Raw genomic sequence first — 20,694 nt, forward strand, 5'->3', positions numbered from 1 at the left:
TAATGTTTTTCACAATAAATATGTCGCGTATCCCGTAATTCTAAATCGATCGCTCCATACAACTATCAGAATAATTTAAAATGAAAAAAAATCGTAAATCTTATCGATTATATTAAAAATAAAATAAATATACCTATTTAACCGAGTAAACGGGTATTTAAAAAATTAAACCGAAAGTCAACGCTTACAAGCAAAGATTTTCAGCGTATTTTTCATTTTCACAAATAAAGATCTTATTAACAAAATAAAACAAATATCGAGGATATCGTTTTTCAATTTATTTAATCGACGACTTTTATAAACGATTTACAAAAATAAAAAAATAAAAATTAATTTAATCAAGCAAACAACAATAAACAACAGAAAACAATTAACGTCTAAGATTATTAGATTACAGACATGTAAATAATAGCTATGTATAATTCATTAGAAATACAGCAGGGTGGTTTCCCCATTTTTTAAACTGTTTACATATAACCTTACATTAATAAACATGTGATATACAAAATTCTACGTAAAGGTTAAACGCTACAGAATCCTTTCCTAAATAAAATACGAAGAATATTTACGGATCGGCTAAGCGATTCGTTTTGCACAATTATACACATTCAAATCAACTTATATATAAATATATAATTAGCCGTTATATAAGTAATAATATAATTTAATCCGTTTAGAATAACAATTCCGTAAATGTTTACGGAAACTTCAATCGTAAATACATCCGAATGCGTACACGTTGTAAATTATCATATTGTCAGAATGACGTTCAACGATTAACAGAAACGAACGTCTAATACGTAGCGTATTTTTAAATCGCCTTTGCAAGAAATGTTAAAAAAAAATCGATGTACGATAAAACAGCTTATTATAATAGACAAACTACTGGACGCCACCCCTTATTCGATATTCGTAATACTATTAAATAATAAACGGCATACGAGATAAAGAAGGAGAAAATTAAATTAGAGTAAAATAACTTATTCGGGATAAAAATTAAAATAATGTAGAGTAAAAAGATCTGTTATACGCGCAATATCGATAAAGACAGATCACGTAATATATTAACGTTATCGATAATTCGGCGACAAGGAGGAATAAAAACACAGGTTTTATAATATACATATATAAATTTGATTAAGTGCGTTGAACAAAAGTAAATGTTTTAGTTTGATGATTGAGACTGCGCTCTGGAAGACGTAAAAGAATAGAAAACTAACGATAAAAAAAGGAACGAACCTCGGTCGAGGTTCGTTCGTATTATAAATCAGAGGAGGAAAACGACATGGAAGAGAGAAGATCTGATACTCTATAACAGATGTCGACGACGGAATGAAATTATAAAGAAAACAGAAATTCTAATGTCCGGTCGACGACTGTCGTACGACAGAGCAAATAAGTTGAATTTTGTATAGAGATTTATAAAAGTTCGTTGAAATAAAAGGGCTTACCGTATCTAAATTTGAAAAGGATTTCTCTTAATGCTAAAATTAAATTTTATTAGAATTAAAGAGATGTAAAACATAAACACGGAAGATCGACTCTTCTATTTACGGAGTATATACGCGTTACCATTCAGAAACGACACGATAATTTAAAAATATAAACTACAGCGATTGATTACGTGTTACATGGTTCAACGTTTTTAAATTTGGAATGAATATTATCGTTAAACTAACCGACCTATTCAAGAGATTACTCGTTTTTACGGAGCCGGGAGACAACGTTAAAAGAATGTTATCAGTAACAGCGTATGAATTAGGGGGCCCGGAAACTACGGATGACTCGTACGTCACTATCGCGCGTATTTTCAAAATTTGAAATAATAAATAAGGAATTTTTCTTTCTTTTTTTTAAAACAGTTATTTCCAAAATTTATTTCCACCGCCCTCCTTAACGAAGCGCTTTGTTTGTTATCGTAATGAATAAAGGTGGCTCGGATAGGTGGGAGTTTGTAATACGCACTGGTAATTCTATTAAGAATAGTAGTAATTTTATTAAGAAGGTAGAATTTAAAAAATGAACCCGCTAAACCGTCGGTTTTCGCACTTTGTTAAGCAAAGAAAACTGTAAAACGTAGAACAAAAGATACAAATCGAACTTATCAGAAACATTTTAAACAAAAACCTTTGTTTAAAAAATAAAATTTATTTCTTACGTAAAATAAACGCACCTTTTAATAACATTTGACCGTCTTCGAAATCGTTCTCGATGTGTTTTTTAAAGGCTTCACGGGTTTAGTAAAACAAGACGAACATAATAATTAAACGTCTACAAAAAAAAACAAAATCCTGGAATATTTTTAACGAAATAAAAAGATATCTTCATTGTGACAACCCTAACGAAATTGTAATTAAATAAAAAATATAAACAGTGTCGTTAAAACAAAATCCCCGATAATATTATTCGGATTACTTCTCAAACGAGATAATCGATAAAAGGATATAACATTTTTAGCGTAAACAAGACCCGCCTGAATAGAAACCCTTACTGTAATTTATAAGCGATTAATTTCCAATTTCATATAAAGATTCTACCGTCTAACAAAATAAGAATAAACATTTCTTTTTTAACGTAGAGGAAAACATTTTATTGAATCAAACAAAACATTATTTTATTGTCGTAAGAGTTTTCAAATATGCATATACATCGTAGTTTGATAAAAGCTGATTTTTTTTTTGTATTTTTTTAAAACTCATTTCATTTTTATTTATTTGTGTATCATGTTTATCCATATTTTACGTTTGTAATTTAATTTAGTTCTATTCGATTCTTACTTTAGCGTTTACAAAATATAGTTTCCTATAGTTTTCCTTGTTATGACAATTTTTTAAATGCGACCGTATTAAAAATCATTCTCGAAAAAGAAAATACGATCTGTTTTATACTATTGTTATAATGTTTTACACAGTTCAGAGAATAACGTTTTTTCTTCCAAAAATTGTTTTCAATTTCATGGAACTTTACCAAATAAAAAAAAAAAACCTTCAGATATCAAGACAACAGGTTCTGGGGTTTGTTTTGTAATTTTAGACGCTCTAACAAACAGAAAAAACTGTAAAAAACAAACATTATTTTCCTTAAGAAATATAAACTTATTTTAAACTAGAACGGTTTACTCAATCCGCTTTTCCTTTACAAAATTTAAGTTTTATTTTAATAAAACTCCAGTTGGAAGAATAGAATACGTGATTTACCAAAATACAACATCTTGATTTACTAAACGGTAACTAAAACACGTTTGCTACGTACGACGGTTTTATAAACCGATTACGCTATAAAAAAAAAGTACGCTTAAACTGCGCTACAAAAAAGCGAAACGTTTTCATTATTTATTTTTCTTTTAATAAAACACATAGAGTGACCTGTCATAACTAATGTATATTAATACGAGAACGATTGTTACTACAGTTGTCGGTACGGGGTTCAGGAGCCGTAGTTATGAATCGAGTAAGGAACAAGGGAGCCGGATTGTATCCAGTTTGACACGTGGACCGGTCCGCCGGTAGGTCCCTCCTCGGTCATTCGATAGACTCAAGGCCGACCGAGCCGTGAGTTGCGAGGTAGAAAGCGAAGCCCGCCCGCCGAGTAGCGCTCCTGTAGCGACGACCCCACCTGCCGAAGCGTGTTCGTTACCGGGCCGACCGCTACCGCTGCGGAGGACCGATAATAACGTAATGAAATTCTCCTTAATATACATTACGCGTTACAAAGATACGTAATAACCTACCGTTTTTGGCTTCGATCCACACGATCGACGAGAAACGGACACAATTCTATCACTGGCGATACATTTTTTTTTACATTATACGCAATAACCGTTAACAATCGTTTACGAAATAACGTAAACGCAGAAACAAATAATAATAAATTTACTCTGCATCAAACGACAGACGACGTTTAATTCGAACGAAATATTAAAATAAAATAAGAACAAAAAATTAAAATAAATACGTATATACGAACCGGCTCGACGTTTCCGTTTAATATCTAGGGAATCTCTAAAATTTACAACTACAAAATTATATTTGTTTTGTCATTTTATTATTAATTCACAGAATCGCTAAAGTTTAATAATCAACATAACAGTTATTGATTTCGCTGTTTTTTCTACGAAAAACTGATGAGATGATATATTCGAGGGGGGGGGCGAAAACGCTAACCTAGAAATCGAAATGCATCTAATCGTAAGAAATACAATATGTTGATCTCAATATCAAATTTAGCCGGTCAAAATTATCTAATCAAGATATGCAATAGAAATAATAATCGGTAAATGTTATATTTCACAAGTAAATAATCGAACGAGTTTCCATCGGTTTATTGTTGTTTCCAATAATTTAAAGGTATAAAATGATAAAAATCTGAAATAAGAATTAGTAAAAAACAACTTATTTTCAGTTATTTTTTTCCTTGTGCGTATTTATATCTAATATAACTACTTATAACAGTAAAATTTAAATATTTTACTTAATTTCTAAATATTCGATTTCGATATAACTGTAATTTACGTAGTGGCAAATTAGTAATTATATTAATCGATAATTCAATATTTAAGATATTACAATCTTTTTCTATTGTAGTTCCAACTTAATACTAATGGACGTTTCATTTTTACTTGTACGAAGTACAAGGAAGTATTGTAATCGCGAAAAATTTCGGTTTTCAAATTTCAACGGAAGTATCGATTTTGACCATCCTTGAATCCACTTTTACTAGTTTCATCGTGATGTCTGTACGTACGTACGTACGTATCTCACATAACTCAAAAACGATTAGCCGTAGATGTTGAAATTTTGGATTTCGGAATGTTGTAACATCTAGATGTGCACGTCCCCTTTTTCACTGCAATCGACTAAACCAAAAGTGTCCAAAAAAGCCCAAAATCCAAAAACATTTGGATTTTAGACTTTTTCTTTATTGCAGTAATAAGATTTCACCGAGAGCTTTTCAACGATATATTTATAAGTGGTACTTATTTTCATCGGTTCCACATAGTCAAATAAAATTTTAATTAATGAAATATTTGGATCTTAGGAGAAGGCACATCGGTTCGAATCAAACTTCATCTCCTTTTTTTTAACCTAAATATATTGATTTATTAATTTATTAACCTCTCATTGTAAAAAAAAATTTACGATGAATAATAATTCAAAAAAAATAACGGATGTATTTTTCATTATGAGTATATGCAATTTAATAGGCGTAGAAGAAAGTAATGTGGCGTCCGCAAGAGATTTTTATTTTGAGGTTAACAGTTAACAGAATTACGATTCACAGCTCGATAACGTTCACCATAACTGCTACAGTTATGCTACAGGGGATGCTACATCCCCTCCCGTTTTCAAAAAAACAAAATGGCGTAAATATGCCACCACTTCATAATCCACACCAAACAGTGTTTTTATTAGATATAATGGTCGCTGTTGAATCGTTTGCGGTACGGGATCATCTGAAATAGGGCGATTTTGTCCGTTTACAAAGCCGAGTCAAAAATGAGGTTGATGAGAAATCATGCATTTTTTTTATGAAAATTTGAAGCCGCTTCGAGCTGCTCTACAATTCGATTCGCAAATAACGGTCCCGAGGCTTTAATCTTGAGTCAGTCGAATATTATACGACTGTAGATCAAGAGCTTAATGCAAAATACGTCATGTTGTTGTCGTAAATTGGTCCGATTCTTGTGAACGATGTGAAATCGATAAATTTCGATTTTCACGAACGCTTGCATTTACAGGAGCGATATTCTCTCAACTGTTTACATTTCTTTTTGCGAATCGGCGTTTTGAACATCGCGTAGAAAAAATTCTTTTCAGTTTTTAACCCAACGAATTTAGCCTTTGTTCGGCCGATTATGCACACCAACGATATCGCGAATCGCAGGGTAAGTATTCTTGTAAAACAGATTCATATTTCATTTCATATATCGATTTTTATGATTTGTAAAAGTTGTCGAAGAGTAATGACAGCAAATGACGCTTGAAAATTTAGAAAAATAAAAAATCAAAACCGACACCGCGGTCAATCTTTTGCGCACAATTTGAAAGACCCTTACATTTTACGGGCAGAAAAAAAAAGATCAATTTAAGACAAGTTTGGAGCGATCATCAGACATCGATAGACCGATGACCGACACGGACGAAATTAAAAACGTTTTACAAAATAACGTAACGATCGATATTAATTTTAAATTTAGAAATTTTTTTTGTAAAAAAATAAAGCGGTAGTTTTTCAACCGCCAAACCCTGAATAAATCCTGCTTAGATTTATTATATTTCATATGATTCAAAACTTTCAACGAGTTTCAAAAGAATGCGGTGAACTAGCATTAAAAAAACCTTTTATATCAGGTAGGTTAAATAAATACAACAAAACACAATTTCAAGTTTGATTATAGAACTAGGTTTTATAATAAATTGAATTTCTACAAAACCACTAACATTCTAAACAACTTCTGAACGATTTAGATAGACCTGCTTTAGACGGATGGATAGCATATGTTATTTCCTTATTACATTATTGTCTTTTTTTTACGTAGATAAGCCGAAAGAAAATAACATATGTATATATATACTCGTATACATAATATAAAAAAGTAACAAATTTTGCCTTCTACTATTCAGAATTTATTACAGAATTAATATTCCCAGCATTATGCAGGTTGAAGTAGCGATCTAAAACATCGACTTTTAATATTATGAAATCTACAACTGTTCATTTTATTACAATCTTCTAATAGGTTAGTGTTTGGACTCAAACTCGAAAAAACAAGGTTCAAATATCGGAAAACGTTTAAGAAAAATACACGAAAAGTCGTAAAATTCGTTGAATAACGCGATAAATAAAAATCACAAATAAATAGAAGCGGTACCAAATTAACAATTGTAGAAATTTTATACTTTAAAGTAATAAGATTATCTACTAGTCGTCCGGTTTTGTCAAATAAAATTACTGGTCTGATTCTACAAAATTAATGACACAATACGATAATAGGACGGCGGCTATTTATTTAATATTTTATCATTTCAGTCAAATAAATAATAGATAGAACTAGCTAAATAAATATAGTCATTTTGAAAAAGCAAATAGACTATCTAATAAATCGTAAAATATAAATGGACAAATTGTTTCAAATCGGCCAAAGACATACATATATTTATAAATTTTACAGGAATAAAAATCATTAAATTTGTTAAATTTAATAAAATTTTGTTACAATGAGATTATAAAACCTCATGAATTTTTTAAAACACCCCGCTCATATATATATCTTTTATAAACTGGAATAATTATGTAACCAAAATTTAAAAAAAAAAACCCTTCAATATAAAGAAATTTTTCAGTATCACCCAACCACGCAGTTAATTATTTTTTTAAATTTTACGTTAAACTAACATAAAGTAAGCAAAAATCAAGGTTTGGTTGTCGGTTCAACTGTTGATAAAAAAAACACACACGTAAACAATGTATGTGTATTAAGTTTTTTGGATTCGCTGAACTTCTTAAAGGTTGGTAAATACAAAAAAGTAAAAGTGAGTATTTGACTGACGGGTATAAATTTGCTCTTATAAAACAAAGCTGGGATAGCAGAAAAAATTATACAACTAAAAGTTTTGTAAAAACAAAATTTAACTCAACTTTTTACTGATAAATAACATAAATTTAAATGATCATTAAATTTACGACCTTAATCAAAAAATTGAGAGAAAGGACTACAACCTTTTCACAATTTTTTAAACGAAATTTCAGTAACGCAATTTGAAACAAAAAAAAAAAAATAATGTTTAAATAATTTATAAAAGGACACAACTATCGTTCTAAGTCTTTAAACGTCGATAAAGGTTATTCGTCACAAGAATAATCTGTCGGTTGTGACCGCATTGCATTATTTTCGACCATCATAAATCACTGTATTACTAGCCGATAAAAACCTATGTGAAACGCAACGACAGTAAGGTTCTCGCGTTACGTGTAGAGACGTATTTTAAAATTTAACGTAAGATACTTTATCTCTCTTAAAAAAAAAAAAAATAATAATAACTTTTCGTTAAAGTTTCCATTTACGCGCGGGATTACAAATATAGTTTTTAATAATTAAATTATTAGTTTAGGACTACAAATCGTTGAAATTACAAATATTAATTTATAGCGAAGCAAAACTTTCCTGACCGTCAAACTTTAGAAAAAAAAATCATTCGATTTTCAAAACGTTAAAAAAATAAACAAAGGGTTAAATTAGAAACCGACTTTTCTCCGCGTATTTATTTCTTAAAATACGTAACAAATAACGACATTAACGAACGAACTAAGTAAAATTAACACTTCAAATAACCTACAGATACACAGGCGTACGACAAAACCAAAATAGAAAAAAGAAAACCAAAATAGAAGAAGAGAAAGCAGCGTATGTAAAATAGGTGAAAAAGGAGAATAAACAACATACGACGACTGTTGCGGTGAACGAAACAATAGGCGACATCTGTTATATAGCGAGCACCGAACTAGCAAACTAGCAACAAGTAGGACACAACCTTCGGCTAGCTCGGTCGAACAATTGTATTTGTTCGTTTAAAAATGCAAAACATACGACGATAAACAAAACAAAATCGGGAAAATTAATAGGAGGGGAGGGGAAACGGTCGGAATTTTAAAAAATGAGAACTTCTAAATTCTAAAAAAGAAACAACTTCCTTCTATAACAAAAATACAAAAGAAAAATTTAGTAAAATACTGATACTACCGACGTTATTAATCGTTTAAAAAAAAAACAATTTAGAACTCGGTCGAACTTTTTTCATCCAGAATCTCTATAAGGAAAAGGAATAAAAATATAAAATGGACGATCACGGCGAGCTCTCTGTGAAAGGTTTGCCGTATCGACGTTACCGGTTTCACGAAAAACGATTCGATCTTATTTTGGTACGGGAATAGGCGTTGAACCGGTCCAAGGGGACCGAGAATGTACCGCAGACGAACGCCTTTAAAAATTTCAGTTTTTATTTAGTACTACCGTCTAACACGTTCGTTTCATAACATTAAATTTATTCTAAGCGTACGGGTGGACGAGCGTACAAGCGTAAACGAAGACACAAGGGACAAATTCGTTCAGCGCTTTAGCAAGGAAGTTCGATCGGAAGTAAAACTCCAAAAGCGCAAAGAAATAAATTTTTTCACCAAATCAGTCCTAGATTTGAAACGATTTGGATGTCCTGATCGATCGAATACCTCGGATATCATTCAGAAACCTACTTAGTTAATACCCCGTTCAACGCTTCAAAAAATAATGGAAAAACACCTTGGTTTTAAACCCTTTACATACCTGCGCTTGTTGATGAGCCTTTTGACAGGAAAATGAATTTAAAGGAAGCTCGTCGCGAAGTTCTTTCAAGGCGTTTTCCGACGTTCGATCACGGAACCGGTTTTCTTCTCCGACGAGCGTGCCGTTTATTCGAGTAATAAATGTTGGAACGTGTATTTTTGGTGTAAGGAGGAATCTTACATCTTTTCTGAGGAAATCGCAGACCGCTCGCCAAAGTTAATGATGCGGGCGGTTATATCTGAAACGCATCTCACAGGACCGTATATTATTAAGGAAGTATTAAAACTACTTCGTAACTTAAAGCGCTTGAAAATTGTTTTACTCCTCGGCTTAGATCTATTTTTACGGAATTAATCGCCATTTTATAGCCAAATGGATCTCCAACTCGTTATGCTCGGTCGGCGAGGGACTTTAAATTAACGTTTCGAAGGGTGGTGCCTGTCGGTAGGGGTACTGAAATTAAACAGCCGCCTAAAAGTCCACACTGAACGACTTGCGACAACTTCGCTCGAGATATAACCAAATAAAAAATTTCCCATTCGCAATTAAAAAATTTTGACGAGCTGAAAATGTCAAAAACTAAAAGTTTTGACTGCGTCTTTCAAAAAGAATAAGAACGCCTAAACACGCTTTACACCGATAAAACAGTCGGCAGCGGAGGAGCACTACAAATTTAATTTAAACTAAGTTAACGTATAAGAATATTAAATAAACTAACGACAAATAATTCACGTTTATATTTTTATACGGGTAGACTCTTTGTAGCCGATGCAAGACTGTATCTTTTTTCTATGGAATAGACACAAGGTAAATCGTTAAGAGTCGTTGTATTCCGATAGGTAATCAGGAAAAGATAATAAACTGTGAATTAGGAAAACTAATTTGAAAGGATAACGCTAATACAAAGTATATCGGTAGGACCTTTGGACTTTTACCGATAAGACTTAAACCCCGGGTTAAACTTCTTTTTTTTTGTACAGCCGTCGTTGACAACCCGACAGAACAAAACTAGCTCCTTTTCACAACGAGCAACCGTTTTGCCCTACATCATCATCAGTTATACTGTATTTTTACCTAGAACGGAGACAGAAAAAACGTTACGTTTACTACCTCAAATATATTCCGCAGCGGTAAACTCTTTTCAGGAACTACGGAAGGAATCGACGGTTCTTGAGCCGAGAACTATTTTAGGAACTTCCGTCGAAAACCCTCACTGGTGGCCAGGATCATGTGGAGAGTGAAAATACCCCACCTACTGGTAAATCGTTACAAATTACCGTAACATTTGTTTTAGAAGTCTTACGAATCGCATTCAGTTACACAAAAATTGACGTCGCTAAATGTACACAAAATCCCTTCACAGATCAAGCTTTCCAAATCGTAAAAAAAAGTTTATACAGCAGAATTACAGAATTCATTAAAAATTGATTTTTGTTATTTACAACGTCTAGATGATCTTTCCTATTATTTAAATTTAATAAATTTCGCGTTTTCCCGACGATAAAAGCGATATCAAACCGGGACGTAATAGGCGATTTAAAACTAAACGAAACAGCAGATTTTTTTTTAAATGAAATTTTACAAGCTAAACGACCCTTTTTGTTCGATATCTAGGCGAGTCCATGATGCGGATCGGAGGCGGCGTGGTGCAGAAGACGAATGAAATTTTAAAGCAGCATTTAAAGAATACAAGAATGTCCGATACATATTTTTAGTCGGACACATATTTTAAACAACGGAAATAAGATTAGAAAACGAGCCGGACACGAACTGCGATTGTTTTTTTCAATTTACATCCCAAATAAATTACAGCTTTATAAAAATATTGAAGAATAATAAGGAAAACGGAATAACATACGGGTTAAATGAAGGCGGACGAGTAAAGGTATATTCTACAAAGCATAATTTTCATCTGTTGTGAACATTTCGTATATATTTGCACTAATTTGTCGAAAATATACGTAAACACATTGAAATTGTATATATCACCGAGAACTCGATGCTTTGGTAATTGTAAAAGTTATTTAAATTAAGGTACACACACCGATAATTAAATCGACAATATTTCTTACAAGAAATATGTATAACATTAAACTGGTGAAGGTGTTATAAAAGGAAAAATTCCTTTATTATACATAGTACTAGTCGAAACGTCGATAAAAAAAGAAAAAAGTAATTATTTTTATTTATCGATATCGGTTAACAATTAGGAAAATTTTCTCGAAATTATCGTAGCGGTTTATAAAAATTATTTTTACTGTTTAGTTGATCTTTGGACTATACATATTAATTTTAACAAGTTATATTTTAAAAACAACATCTAATAGAATAAACCGGACTAGTGTTTGCCGATAACGTATTATCATAGCCGACTTCCGGTTAAAATGCCTAATCTTAATAGTTGAATTTGTCCCGCCGCCTGAATATTTAATGCCGTTCCATACGTATACTACTCCTATAGTACTTTTTTATTTATCGTTTCATCCTTTATATTAATAAGAAAGTGAACAAGATTTTTACGAAACTCGTGTAATGTACGCTCACATTCTCTGCGACGTACATTCTGGCCTTCGTTAGTTTACGACAAACGATCGAATTAAAAAAAAAAAAATTACATTCATTCGTACCGTAAATATATATATATATATTATATATATATATATATTTTTTTTTTTGTCTTCAGTCATTTCACTGGTTTGATGCAGCTCTCCAAGATTCCCTATCTAGTGCTAGTCGTTTCATTTCAGTATACCCTCTACATCCTACATCCCCAACAATTTGTTTTACATATTCCAAACGTGGCCTGCCTACACAATTTTTTCCTTCTACCTGTCCTTCCAATATTAAAGCGACTATTCCAGGATGCCTTAGTATGTGGCCTGTAAGTCTGTCTCTTCTTTTAACTGTATTTTTCCAAATGCTTCTTTCTTCATCTATTTATACCTCTTCATTTGTCACTTTATCCACCCATCTGATTTTTAACATTCTCCTATAGCACCGCATTTCAAAAGCTTCTAATCTTTTCTTCTCAGATACTCCGATTGTCCAAGTCTCACTTCCATATAAAGCGACACTCCAAACATAATATATATATATAAATACAGTCCGATGTCGTATACGATATGAAGTTCGACTGCTTACCTCGGTTTAAAAGTTATAGTGATATTTAAAACGGTAATGCGTTTAGCTAACACTGAAAATCAAATGTTTAAGCGAGCGAAAGACAGAAGTAATAGTGATAATAAAACTTTCCAACAAAGGGGGAAAATATACAAGGAAATCGGACATTCACGAATATATTAAAATCGTACGAACGTTAAGGATATCAGTGATAATCCGTTCGATTAGCATTATCGATTATTATTATTAATTGAAGAGCGACTACGATTACGTTCGTTGGTATGTCGCAAAAATTTCAACTTTTCAAGCCCTTATTGATACTATGTCCGGTACGTGAAAAAAAAAAACAAAAAAAAATTAAGAGTTAATCGCTTAATCCTCGGATCAACTCTCGACCGATACCTATGCCGTCCGATTTATATTTAGCTCATGTTTACGTTTAATATTAAAATCTATTATTACATCCGCCGATAGAAGTAACCGTTACAGACTTAAGATGATTCGGAAGATGTACTAATAACACTAATGTTCGACAAAAAATAATAGTTAACTATTAGAAATCATCGTTGTAAAAAGAGAGTACTTCAGTACTCTCTTTTTACAACGATGATTTGTTGATGATTATGTACGATTACAATTCATAATAAACGTAAAAGAAAACTACCATACCCGAACGCGTTGATAACTAAAAGGAAAAAATCGTGATATCGATAATGACGAAATCGTATCTCGGTTATCCGTAAACTGACGGAAAACATGGCATAAAACGATCACAGCAAGTAAATTCTCGGCTCGACGTTATCATCAAGAACTGTAAAGCGGTTAAGTCGTGTAATAGAATTAAACGAAAAGCGAACTGTGGACTTCCTATCGCGCTAAGATAGATTCACGGGTGCAACCAGTATTTTTAAATGTAATTAAATTCTACAGATACCTTGGGCATTACAAATTATGTTATTTAAGTGTAATCGAGAAAGAAGATTTAACCGCGTACAAGAGCGTGAACACGTGGTTAATAAGAACCGAAGAATAAATATTCGATAATAGTATAACGTAAAGAGTTCCGACAACAAAATCGATCAAACGTTTAAAACCGAATTTAATACTCGTAGCATCACGCTTAACAAATATTCGATCGATGTTTCCGTTTTCGTAAACAAAATATGAAAATAAATAATTTGCCCAATTTTCATGGTTTCATCCAACTACTTCTAGTAACATTTATATCAGTAAATCCAGAATCTTACGCGAAAGATTTTATTCCTTATGTACATAGAAGAAAATTACAAGTTTTTTTTTATTTTATAAAGAAAGGATTAAAAACCGCATTCAGCAAAACTGATACCGATATGGAGTTCTGATAATGGAGATTTACATTATAAACAACCTAAACTATATTTATTCGGACTTTAAAACATTTAATAGCACGCTCATTATCTCCGAATAACTTAATTTTTTAATTAAATAATAATAAAAAAAATAAAGAAATAATAAACTGAAAACTCGCACAGTAAATTTCAAAAGGAATCTTATAATTCAATTTTAAATATCTATAAACAGAGTGTATTGATCAACATACAGATGAATATTGTAGAATTATTTTGTGGATCGGAAATCCTAATAGAGGGCATCAAAAACACGCAATACAATTTAAAAGTAATATCAAATTTTATTTCTTTATAAATCGGCATACGGCCGGAGTCTTCTACAAATAAGAGATTGTGATATTTTTATTTAGAAATACTCAATCTTTCTTTTATTTATATAAAAATTAAAATCCTATTTTAACTTCTGTACGGTTACAGAAACTACATCAAACGAATTTTATAAAGAAAAATCTCCGACTGTTTAGATAAAATTTAGCAAGAATTTGTTTATAGTTTTATTACCGATGCTGGAACTTATTTTGACAATATTTAAACTTCTATTTAAACTATAACTTAAACGTTTTATTTAAACTAAATTTAAATACCTTTATAATTTTAACTATTAAAATGATACAATGTTACAGAAGTCGACGACAATTAAACAAATTCGTGATCGATAAATACCTTATTAAAATACATTTTCGGGGTAAAAAAAAAATTGATAAATGCAAGTAAAAATAAATAAACTCATTAACATAACTTTTTAAAAGATAGGTCAATTGTAGAAATTAACTAGAAGACCCGTCACGGCTTCGATCGCACTATACGGTTACTTGCGTTTCCCGTCGCGATCAAGGTTGTTTAGCCAGACTCAAGGATTTACTTTACTTGCCCTTCACGTCTAACCAGAGGGGTCTGCACCCTGGTTATACATTGGCTCTGTATTCATTAAACTCGTTAAAAAACCGTATAAATAAATAACCCACAACTTCTTTTACAAAATTTAATGTAGTTGTATCTGAAGGTCTCGGGTTCGAATCCCGGTCAGGCATGGCATTTTCACACGCTACAAATCATTCACCTCATCCTCTGCAGCAATACTAACAGTGGTCCCGGAGGTTAAACAAAAAAAAGTGTATATATCGAGAGATATCGTCTATATCGATAGTTGTCTATGGCAATATCGACTGCACTAGACAATTACGTGATTACACGTTTCTTAATATCTCAACCCCAGCACCACCTAGCGGGTCCATTTTTCGCAAAAGTATTTCTTTTCGTGAAACTAATATTTATTCTGAATATGAGCCAAATCGGACCATAAATTCTTTTTTTCGAAATGTATGAACCCCAGCGACACCTAGCGGGTCCAAACTAATTCAGAAACTTTCGCGGCTTTCATCGCTTTCGGAAGAACGGTTGGGAACGCATACGGGACAAACATACATTTTTATACAAACAGAGAATAAATAAAAAATCTGATGTGAACAATAGATTAATTCCTTGTACGGCTATCAAATTACAAATACACATTTTTTTAAAATGTGTAATTGTAATATATAATATGTAAAATTTTATTTCATTAATAACTTCTGATAGTTTTTTTTTAATTGTTATTATTGAATATTTAGTGTAATTTTTTTGTTTTACAATCAGAGGTTAATAATTATTATTAATAAATCAATATATGTAAATTAAAAAAAAAAAAGTTAAAAAAAGGAGTGAAGTTTCTGACATGCCTTCCCAAAAGTTTCATTGTGATAAAATTTAATTTGGCTATAACTCTGGAACCAATGAAAATAAGTACCACTATGATATATCGTTGAAAAGCTCTCAACGAGGGTTTATTACTGAAGATAAGAAAAATTCCAAAATCCAACTTTTTTTTTTATTTCGGGCTGTTTGAACATTATTGGTTCAGCGACTGCAATCAAAACGGAAGGTGTACAACTAGATGTTATAACAGTTCTAAACCCAAACTTTCAACAAGCTACGGCTAATCGTTTTTGAGTTACGCGGGATACATACGTACGTACGATCGTACAGATGTCACGCCGAAACTGGTCAAAATGGATATTACCGTTGAAATCTGAAAACCGAAATTTTTCGTCATCACAATATTTCCATTACTTCGTATTTCACATTCGTGAAAACTTCCACACATTCATTATACGTACGAATATCTGATACAAAAGATTACACGTCAAATTTAACATTCAGTTAACCTTTACATGAATTAAACAAAAGATAAATGCTAAAAATCAAGACTGCCCTTAAAAAAAAATTGCTGACAAACATAGCTCTTTAATTTAGGATAATGAGCTAATATAGGATAATTAAAAAGCGTTATGGGTCACAATTTTGTATATAGTACAATTTTTTTTCTAACTTTTTAAACTTATTTAAATAATATATACATATACATATACATATATATATATATATATATATATATATATATATATATATATATAGGCTATGATACCCAGTAACGTAAGGATTCCAACGCGGGGTCATACATCTACATCGGTTCGACCGTTGAGCTGCTACGGTGAAACAAACCTACATACACACACCCTCAATACATTTCACTCCTTTTTAGACAGTCGTGTAATTAATAATAAATCAACGATAGCACCAGTACAGTAGGTCGATATATAACTGGTGGTCAGTAAAAACTAAGCTTTTTTTTTGACACCGATTGTATTGTTTGCTGACTGTGAGCATACTACGAAAGCGCATCGTCGAAATAATAGTAGATAGTATAGTGTAATTTTTAATTTATCAACACTGAATATATATATTTGAAAAACAGCTTCTATAACATTTAATATGAATTTCAACACAAATAAAGAAAAGAATATCATAAATGCGTATAAATATAACCAATTACGGTATTTATTATTTATTTAAAACGTTTTAATAAAATTACGCCACCGGGCGATGAATACCTGTCAGTCACTACATTATACGAGTATTTTAAAACTTATCGTTCATACATTCGAAAATTATACGTTTTATTATTCCATTTAAGATTTCTCACTCGGGAATACGACTGAAAAAGAAATCCATACGCCGACCTATTTACGTTAATCTTACGGGTATGGAATTAATAGTAAAGTAAAGGGGCGACGAGAAACGTAAAGAATTTAACTTCATAAAATTTATTAAAACGTTTTTAAAATCCTAAAAGCGAAAACACTTTTGAATTTTTCTTTTCAAATTAGAATGAGAATTTTCCTCTTATCAATAGACAAAAACGATCAAAAAATTAACCTTCGAAATTATACGTGCCACACAAAAAAAATTCATCCCGATCTACAGAGTGTATCACGAAGTATTGACGGGACTTTCATAACCTATTTTATTCGTGAAAATAATGGGAGACATAAATATGTCCTACAGTGTTTTGTTTGCAAATTACGGCTAATGAAAGATTTCGCTCGGGATTTCAGCTACCCCGGTAAAACGAGGTTGTACTGAAATTTTTAGGACGTTAATTAAGGGACAGAATTAGCGATTTCTTATGATTTTTTGATCTGGAAAATCGAATAAAATAGGATAAATAAAACCGCTTGTTTTTTTATATTAGATTACAATAACTTTGTTGAATGGGTAATAAACACACATATAAACAAACAAAACTGGCAGAGAATTTAATTTTGAACAAAATGGTATAAGATAAGTTGAATAAAACAAACAAAAGTTAGAAAAAGTTCCAATTTTATTTAGAAAAATCCTGACCCCGTAGAGAAGACACCCTCCATGTGGCAGTTATGGTAGCCACACCCAACCCTTCGGTACCTAAGCCTTATGGGCTTTATCGGAGGTCATTTTCAGAACCCCGGAAAAAGGCATCTCTCAGCCTTGTTCTTGCCTCAGCCAGGATGCAACCGATGCCACATGTGATATTTCTATCGGTGTACTACAAGAAATGAACTATTTAAAACAAAATACATCTATGTCGAGTCTGACTGAGTGACATGAAGGAACTGAAATTAAAAACGCAACTAGTTATCCTATAGGTCAGAGAGTTCAACACGCAACCATAACATATCACAAAACAAGAAATAAAAATAGAACTACATAAACAAAACACTACAAAACCATCAAACCTTAAAACAAAAGAACAACACGAAAACACAGGAAAGACCAGGGGGAACCCTAAATTTCCTCGGCAATCCGTTCTCTTGCCAGGTATCCGACGAAATTTTCTACGATTATCCATTCTGCCCGGTTTTTCCAATTCTTACGGAGATCTAATGTCAACCGACAAATAGTCTCCGTGCACGTGTTACACACACTCGACCACCAGTTAGCAAAATAACACTGAAAAAGACTAGGTGACAACGCACAAACCCTGTTCGAATCAAGAGACCAAAGTTATGCACGTGCTAGACATCTCAATCCCCCCCGCCCCACCGAGGAAGAACACCCGCCGTGTGACATGTCTGATTGCCACACCACCCCCACCGTTCGTACCCATTAATGGCTTAATCGGAGGAAATCTTCTTGCCCTCAAACTGATCACATTCCACAGTCATCAGTCTACCACGGTGAGATTGCCACTGATGCAAATGCCTCGAAAGACATTCACATCAGTAAATTCCGTCCTAATCAAGACTGGCCTTCTACGAAGACATCAGACACCTGAGTCTACCACGAAGCGCTCAGGAACTGCTAAAACTAACTACCTACCCGTGGAAGATCAAAGACCCTGCGCGCCAAACCAATCTACCACCGTCTAAAACCGTATGTACCCATTTTACAATACGACTGTTTCACTAATTTCATACCACGACAGGATATGTTAATAAATTTAGTGATAGGAGTCTAACTAGTGTAAATGAAAAATGTCCCAGAGTCCATGTCAGGTCTGTTCCGTTAGGGAGTTGTATATAACTCCTCGTCTCTCACTTCAGCTCCGACTTTGAGGAATGCTTGGATTTAACGCTAAGCTGATCGTAAGTAACATTTACTTGTTTGCCCCTTAAATAAGTCCACTCCAATTCAATAAATCGCCATGCTGAAGTTAGTGAAATCGTACCCAGAAGGATGAAAAATCATGCTCCCGACCACGACTCCCATTGATACTTGAACTAGTCTACCGGCAAATCATCGCGAATGTGAATACACCATAAAAACCGCATGACCTGGTAGACCACCCTGCTACTAAAGAACGCTTCATAAAAGCAACTCCGAGACTCACAACAACAGTTCACCTAACACTATACACAGACATCAAGCATCACTAAGAAGTCTTAACTTTCCAAGGAACTGAAGTACAATTCTACAGCACGGAAATAACTTAACACCACAGTCGTTACTGTTGATCGAATATCTGCACTCTTTGCGCAACCTTTTACAGTTGACGCAGGATGGAGCCTCGGCTTTCTGCGGACAGTCGTCACGCTTGTGACCTTCCTCGCTATAATGCGCGCAGACTGACGCGTACTTACAAAATTTAGCTCTGCGGCCAAAACGACAACACGTAAAGCACCTTTGTACATCAATGTACTCCCTGACTCGACAGGACGTGAGATCGAGATACAACCCACCCTCGGACACAAACTTCTTAAAGAGACCAGCACCAAGTTCAGAAATACCGTGATACCGTTGAGCATCAACGCTACTTCCCAGTCTTGAAGACTAGCCTACACTCTTGCCTAAATGCGGCGTCATCTAACTCAGTTTTCTTCTCCCTAATGAGTGACAGAACATCCTCGTCACATAGCCGCCAGTCAATGTCGTAGACAACGACCCGGGACCTACGCTTGCGTTTTGGTCCTTTGGTCATTCTCGTTACACACGAGAATGTATTTTTGTTTTGCACACAATATTTTTCACCCATCCTCAGACGCAAAAATCTAAAGGTGTTAGATCAGGCGATCTTGGGGGATAGAAGTAAGGACGGACCTTCACGACCGATCCATTTCTCAGGGAAACGATGATTCGAGAGAGTGGAAACTGAACAAGAGAAGCGGGGAGGAGAGCTATCTACCGTTACTTGAGGATTTACTTCTGCCCATATATGTTCATTGCGTATATTGTTGACGCCATCTCGAGTGAAATTTGCCTCGACGGTGAACAAAATATAATCGTAGAATTCGATCTGTATTCCACCAGTTGCAGAACTCCAAGCGAAGACGTCTTTTGGGTGTAGATTTTGAACTATAATATGGTTAAAAATTGTTTTACGTGTCCTCAAACCATCGAATGCTAAACTCCGATCCACTTAAAAAGACGTCGTGCACTGATGCCTGGACTGCGCTGAACTGAACCGATAAAAATTTCATCAATAAAAGCGTCGTGTTGGATATATCGTTTTCGTACTTTGTACGAATACTAGGTAGTGAAACTGTTTCCCGAAGATCGCGAAAAGTCGCTGTAATTATTTTGGGAACTGGAATCCTGCGATTTGGAAAACGTATTTCATATTCTACTGTAGCAGCTCTAGCATTACCATTATACGCACCCAAAATGAATACCTTATCAGCGTATTCTTGTTACAAATAAGTACGGCATCGGCATTACTTCTAACGGCAAACCGATCACGTTCAAACTAAAATTCACAGAAAACCTTCGCTAACGACAGCACAGTTGATAGTATACTCGAAATATTTATGTACGTTACACACTGATTTAAACATTAATACAGTATTGAGCATAGTTTATCAACTGTTGTTATTTCATTGTCAAGTTGGAAATAATAATTTTTCACACAATTTATTGCATTTCTTTCGTTAAAAAAAGGTCATTATCTAAATAATTTTTTTAATTTATTTTTACTTTACAATTGTGCAATTCCAATTTTATTAATCACTATAAGAAATCACTAATTTTTAGTGATTTCTATAAGAAATCACTAAAAATTTCGGTAGGACCTCA

General features: G+C 33.1%; 1 protein-coding gene across 2 annotated transcripts in view; it reads right to left on the minus strand.

Moving 5' to 3' along the window:
- Window positions 1-20,694, minus strand: part of Imp (IGF-II mRNA-binding protein) — a 227,493-nt gene that overhangs the window by 118,747 nt on the left and 88,052 nt on the right. The window lies entirely within an intron of this gene.

This window comes from Lycorma delicatula, chromosome 2 (genome assembly GCF_047948215.1).
Source record: "Lycorma delicatula isolate Av1 chromosome 2, ASM4794821v1, whole genome shotgun sequence".
In the NCBI taxonomy this organism is placed as follows: domain Eukaryota; kingdom Metazoa; phylum Arthropoda; class Insecta; order Hemiptera; family Fulgoridae; genus Lycorma; species Lycorma delicatula.